The following is a 7,160-nucleotide window of genomic DNA, read 5'->3' on the forward strand; positions in this document are numbered from 1 at the left end:
TCCCTAGGGGCACATGTATAAGGCACGTGGATGTCACAGTGCAACCACCAAGCCACTGAAGTGTGTGATATGTGCCTTGGCAGGTGGCCAGAAGGCCCAGCTTCTAATTCTCCAAGGAATCCACAGTTGGACTTTCAAGGTTATCTTCAAATAGGATTCAACAGTCAGTCACAAGGACATATTGGCAAGGGGGAAAGAAAAAAGGAGGTGGGGAGGGATATTCCTGAAACTACTTTGCACCTGTGTCCTGTTACCAGGTCACACCATTTGGAAGGTACTATATTAATTTTTTTTTAATTCTACAATTATCTTGTAACTAGTGCAACTGGATAGGATTGCATTTTTTTTATACTTAAAGCATCAATACTGTGAAAAGCAAACATGCACAATGCATCATAACTTTGTAACCCCGCCTTGGCATGTCTTTGGTTTTTAGTATGTCAAAAAATAAAATAAGGGGGGGATCCCTAGGTGGCTCAGCAGTTTAGCACCTGCCTTTGGCCCAGGGCGTGATCCTGGAGTCCTAGGATCGAGTCCCGTGTTGGGCTCCCTGCATGGAGCCTGCTTCTCCCTCTGCCTGTGTTTCTGCCTCTCTCTGTGTGTCTCTCATGAATAAATAAATAGAATCTTTTAAAAATAAATAAGTAAAATAAAATAAGGAAGGGCCCAGGTCTCTCTCAACCTCCAGAAAGCTCTAGAAAGTTCTGGGGAAGGAGGTAATGGAAGAGAACCAAAAAAAAGTGAAGCCAGAGGTTGTTGTGATCTTGAGGCTGGAGATGCTGAAACCCTACCAGGTAGGATCCATGTGGAAGGAGAAGAGGAATACTACTGATGCTTCAAATTTGGCAGGATTTGGAAAAAAGGAAAAAAAGTTGTTAATAATCCCTTGTGCCTGCTAAGGAGGGCAGATCCTGGTAATCACAGGATCTTTTGTTTGGAGAGCAGAAAGTCAACATCCTTGGTCTGATGGCTTTTGGCCAAATCACAGGCAGTATCAGGCATGCGAGGCCGGGCACCGAGAGCTTACAGAAGCAGGATCAGACCAAACTGCTCAACCAGGAAGGGACAAAGGATGTGGGACATTCCTAAGACTGCAGGAGCCAGTCATCCTGGGGGCTGCCTGGGAGGGTGTCCACCAGACAGGGCTATGGGTACATGGTGGCCCAGAGGGGACCTGGGAGACATTTGGTTCAGTCAGCCAGGAAGGCCGTTAGCTTTTTTTTAAGCATGAAAACTTTAACCCCTGACACCCAAGAAAAACTGAGCAAGGTGACTTGTTCAGACCACCTCTGCTCTGGAGAAGTGCATCACAGCATGCTCTCTCTCCATCACAGTCCAGCCCCAGACCAAATGAGCATATTCTGGGATGTCTGTGGTGGATACCAATGGCCTCTCCTCTTGGTCTGGACACTGCCCTTGTCTCTCCAAGACCCTGGAGTATCCTAAGATCAGCCCCGGACAAGTCATGGGATGCAGGGCACAAAAACTTTCTATGGCCTATAGTAAAGGTCCAGCTGGAGATCAGCCACCAAGGCAGTTTGGGAAAGGGGAGCCCTCCTCTGTGCTCAGGAAGCCCTGCTCACTGCCAGGGCTTAAGATCTGAGACTTGTTACAAGAGCGACGTTCAACAACAAAAGTTCACCCCACATCCCGCTTGAACAGTGGCTACAAAGCCCTACGTTCAAAGGGCAGGGCGCTGGTCTCGTAAAGCAGCTGTTTCTTTGGCTTTAGCTGTGCCTAGAAGCCTTGCAAATTGCTTAGCAATGTAAAGCCAGGCCAGGACGTAGAACCAAAAGCCAGCAGGTCAACAGCTGGGCCCCTGTTTGACTTGTTAGGTGGCACCGAGGGTGGAGATGGTGTTGCTCTGTGAAATGCCTCTGTAGGAAGGCTTGCCCGATAAGGAATACACGCCTAGGGACCTGTTTGCTGAACTGCACTAAAACTCATTTACCACTGCCCTCAGCTAGAATCTTTAAGCCACAGATATACTTAAGGCTCTGCAGAGGGAAAAGCACTCGCATTTTCTGGATGTCGATTTGGATATCGCTGAATAAGAGGCAGACCCCCAGCTGCACAGCCAGAGGCCCCCCTCAGTGGGAGGCCTGGCCTCCCCTGAGCCCGCTTCCTCTCCTCTCTACCCCTTCAGCTTCTGAGGCGCATTCACTTGTCCAACTTTCATTTATTGGGGTACTTGCCTTGCAGGGGACATGGTGTCTGGCCATAGGAGCAGTGAATATGGATTGACTATATCTAGCCCTCTGCTTCCTTGCAGGGCAGTGGTAGAGACAGAGGAAGCCAGATCATTTAAACTGAAAGGAAACATAGGGGGTTGGGGGGCCAGGCAGATTTCAGCAGGGATGAAAAGGATGAGCAGCACATCAACAGCAGAAAAGTGAGAAAAGACCATTCCAATCTGTGAATCAACTTCCAACTCCTTGATAAAATAAATCTCTGAAGGCGCTTTTAAAACATGGTCATAAAACTCTGATACTCTTCTCACAGAGAGGCGGGTCTGTGTCCCGGGCCCTTGAGTCTGGGTCCTGTCACTGCTCAGCTAATGACAGCTTCAGTCTCTTCCTGAATCTTAGAGTGCTCACTCTTGAACTCCGCTTCCAGACCAGAGAGGAACCCCACCTCCCACCCACCCAACCCAACCCAACCCAACAGGCCCATGTATAGAGGCCACGGGGCAAAGCAGGTGTTCTAACCAACGACTCCGTCTGAGGTCCCAGCGGAGACCCAGCACCAACCTGCAGACGTGAGTGAGTGAGCTTGCAGATGCTACCCCGACTGTGGCCAGTGTCAGAAAGCCCCACGCTTGGAAACATCCCTTTGAGAACCTTGGAAACGAATTGTTGCGAGCACATTCAAATGGTGCCGATAGATCTGTAAGTTGACTGAAGATACCTAGGAGATAACTGGGAAACAGAAACCAAGATCCCAAAAATGATTGTGGGCAGGTGGAGAGTTGTAAGAGACAAGCAAACACAGTAAAACATGATTTATAGAACCTGGGCTGTCAGTTTGTGAATGTTCACTGAAAAATTCTTCTGATATTTCTATGTGTTTGGAATTGTTAATAATAACACATGAGGAGTTAGAAGGGCTTGTGAGCTACTGAGAGTGAAGACTGAGGGAATAGTCAAGAGATACAATTTTTAAAACATGGATATTCCAGGGCACCTGGGTGGCTCAGTGGTTGAGCATCTGCCTTAGGCTCAGGGCATGATCCTGGGGTCCTGGGATCAAGTCCCATATCAGACTCCCTGCAGGGAGCCTGCTTCTCCCTCTGCCTGTCTCACTGCCTCTCTGTGCGTCTCATGAATAAATAAATAAAAATCTTTTTAAAAAAATCGATATTTCCTTGCACTGTTGGTAGGAATGCAAACTGGTGCAGCCACTGTGGAAAACAGTATGGAGGGTCCTCAAAAAGTTAAAAATAGAACTACCTTGGGATCCAGCAATTGCACTATGAGCAAATGCTCAGAAGCATTTACCTCCAAGATACAAAAACAGCAATTCAGAGGATACATGCACCCCAATGTTGATAGTAGCAAAATCTACAATAGCCAAGACATGGAAGCAGCCCAAGTGTCCATCAACAGGTGAATGGATAAAGAAGGTGTGATATATATATACAATGGAATATTATTCAGCCATAAAAAAGAAAGAATGAAATCTTGCCATTTGCAATGACCCGGATGGAGCTAGAGGGTATTATGCTAAGCAAAATAAGTCTGTCAGAGAAAGACAAATACCATATGATTACACTCATACATGGAACTAAAGAAACAAAACAAACAAGCAAAGGGAATAAAGGAGAGACACAAGCCAAGAAACAGATTCTTAACTACTGAGAACAAACAGATGGTCGCCAGAGGGGGGGTTGGAGGGGGAGTGGAAACAGGTGATGGGATGAGGGCGGGCGCTTGTTGTGATGAGCACCCGGTGATGCAGGGAAGAGTTGAGTCACTATACCATACACCTGAAACTAATATAATGCTTAACTATATCAGAATGAAAATGAAAAATAAAGAAAATTTTTAAATAAAATAAATGGATATTCTGGGATGTCTGTGGTGGATACCAATGGCCTCTCCTCTTGGTCTGGACACTGCGCTTCTCTCTCCATCCCAAGGTCGGGGTGGGGGGTGGTTCTATAGTCATACTTCTTAGGAAAGATTGATCCCACAGGTATGGGGGGTAGGAATGGGCACGTTACCTACACCTCTCAGGATTCTCGGAAGTTGGGATTTGACTTATAAATTTGAATTTATTCTCGGCTGGCCCCTTAAGTGGAAAAATTTCAAAACTTAAAAGGTATACTGTGGCTGCTGTGGCTGGAATCACGTCCCCCAGAAAGATATCGTTAAGTCCTAACCCCCAGCTACCTCACAACATGAACTTACTTGGGAATAGGGTCTTTTCAGATATAATTAGCTAAGAGGAGATCATACTGGAGCACGCTGGGCCCTTAATCCAATACAACTGGGGTCCTTTCAAGAAGAGGAGGTACACAGACTTGGAGAGAAGGCCATGTGAGCACAGAGGCGGAGGTGGGAGTGATGCACCTACCACACAGGAGCACCAGAAAACCACCAGAAGCCAGAAGAGGCCAGGGAGGACTCCCCTGCAGGCCTCAGAGGGAGCACCATCCTCCAGGCTCTTGATTTCAGGCTTCTGGCCCCCAGGACTGTGAGATGATACGTTTCTGTTGCCTTATGTGTGGTTCTTCGTTATGGCAGCCCTAGAGATCTTCCACCAGGAGAACCGAGCCCTGCTCCTTTTACACCAGATGTTACTTCTTTTTTTTAAGATTTTACTTATTTATTTGAGAGAGAGAAAGAGAGCATGAGGAGCGGGCAGTGGGCAGAGGGAGAAGCAGACTCCCCTCTGAGCAGGGAGCCCCATGCAGGGCTCAGTCCCAGGACCCCAGGCTCATGACCTGAGCTGAAGGACACCTGACCCACTGAGCCACCAGGTGCCCCAGTCAGATGTTAACTACCAACCGGGTACTGATCCTGAGTACTGTGGTCAGTGCAGCCCCACCTGTAGCAGTGAAAGTTAAAGGGAAGCCAAGAAAATGGCCCTGAGAGGACCCGGTAAATAAATGGTGGTACGTGCAGAAGAGGGACTAACAAACAGTCCGTGCAAAATCACGGCCTGTAGCTCACGGGCTGCTGCGCTGCACACACTGCCCCTTGGCTGAGAGGCCCTGAGCGTGGATCCCCCCATCGCCTGCAGGCGGCGCCCTCATCTCCCTGCCCTCCAGGTTCTGGGCACTGCCTCCCTGCTACCCTCACAGCCACCTGCTGCAAGGCCCCTGGAGTTTGGGTCTTCCCGGTGGAACGCGGGCCCCAGCCTCTCCAGGCCCTGTGTCAGGACAGCCGTCCTGCTCAGATGGCTCTTCTAAGAAGGGCACCCGTCCGTGACCTGTGTGCTCTCTGTCCCAACTTGCCTGATGCTCTTGGAGACACAGAGGTGGGATCGGTACTCCCTGCTAAATATGCCAGGGCACTGGCTGTTCTCCAGGGCCGTGCATGACCTCCAGCACCCCATATGTGCTCCCCTACCTGGAACATGCTGTACATGTGCAAACTCCTACAAATGCACTCGCTTCTTTTTGCACTAAAATCAAATCCATGTTAGCAGCCCAATTATGTCAGGTGCCGGCCCAGGCACTATCACTGAACCTCAGGGGGGCACTCGGCCAGCAGAGAAGCAGAAAACGAAATAGCACATTAAATCGATCCAGAGAATGGCCCCACCACATGCCCCAGGAGCCCAGAAGAACATCTCCTTTCCGTATGTGATTATGGTAGTAACATTCACATAAAATAACATTTGCCACTTTAACTATTTTTAAGTATACAATTCAGTGGCATTAAGTACATTCACACTGCTGTGCAGCCACAACCACCAGCCATCTCCACAACGTTTCATCTTCCCAAACAAAACCCCCGTCCCTATTAAATAACAATTCCCCATCACTCCCTCCCCCAGTCTCTGGAAACTTCGATTCTACTTTTTATCTTTATGGATTTGACTAATCTAGGTATCTTATAGAAGTGAAAGCATATAGGGGAGCCTGGGTGGCTCAGCCGGTTAAGCTATCTGCCTTCAGCTCAGGTCATAATCCCAGGGTCCTGGGATCAAGTTCCAATTGGGCTCTCTGCTCAGTGGGGAGCCTGCTTCTCCCTCTGCCTGTGTCTCTGCCTCTCTGTGTGTGTCTCTCATGAATAAATTTTTTAAAAAAAGAATCTGTGGTGGATTATATATATTTTCCGCCAAATGTTCCACCCCCCACCATGATGTTCTTTCATAAGAGGAAGTGATACATTGCTATTACCAACTAGTGTCCCCTCAAAAATCTGATGGTGGAGCCCTGACCTCCAGTGTGACTGAATTTGGATATAGGGCCTTTATGGAGATAATTAAGCCTGAACAAAGTCATAAGGGTGGGGTCCTAACCCAGTACAGCTGGTGTCCTTACAAGGAGAGGGTGAGACACTGATGATGGTCACATAGACAAATGGTCAGGTGAGGACACAGTAAGAAGATGACTATCTACAAAGCAAAGAGAGGCCTCAGGAGAAGGCAACCCTGCTGGCACCATGATCTTGGACTCCTAGCCTCCAGAACTGTGGGACAGTATGTTTCTGTGGTCTAAGTGGCCGAGTCTGTGGCAGCCCGAGCAGGCTAATACAGTCTCTGCTAGTTGAGCTCATGTGTTCTGGTTGGTTCAACAGATATGAGTGGAAGTGAGTGAGGTGTGCCACTTTTAAGCAGAAGATTCAAAAGCCCGTGTGCAGTTGGGCCAGAGGCTCCTTTCCCCACTGCCATGAAAACAACAACGTCCCTTTGGGGTCTGTTCCATTACTTGGGTCTCAGAGGGACGCTGATGTGGAGGAGAGCTGTAGCCAGCGCATGAGAGACAGGTAGCGTGGGAGGACCAGCCCTTTATTGTTGTGAGCCACCAAGATGAGGCTTAGTGTGTTATTGCCAGATAACCTAGCCCATCCTCTCGCAGATTCTAGGAGCCATGGCTCTGTGAGCTTGGGGGAGTTTGTTCACCTCACTGAGTCCTGTCTTACCTGCAGAAGAGTCATGGTAATACCTGCCTCATAGGGTTCTTCATTCCTTCCCTCAACAAATATTCA

The sequence above is a fragment of the Canis lupus genome, chromosome 12 (assembly GCF_048164855.1).
Source record: "Canis lupus baileyi chromosome 12, mCanLup2.hap1, whole genome shotgun sequence".
Taxonomy (NCBI): domain Eukaryota; kingdom Metazoa; phylum Chordata; class Mammalia; order Carnivora; family Canidae; genus Canis; species Canis lupus.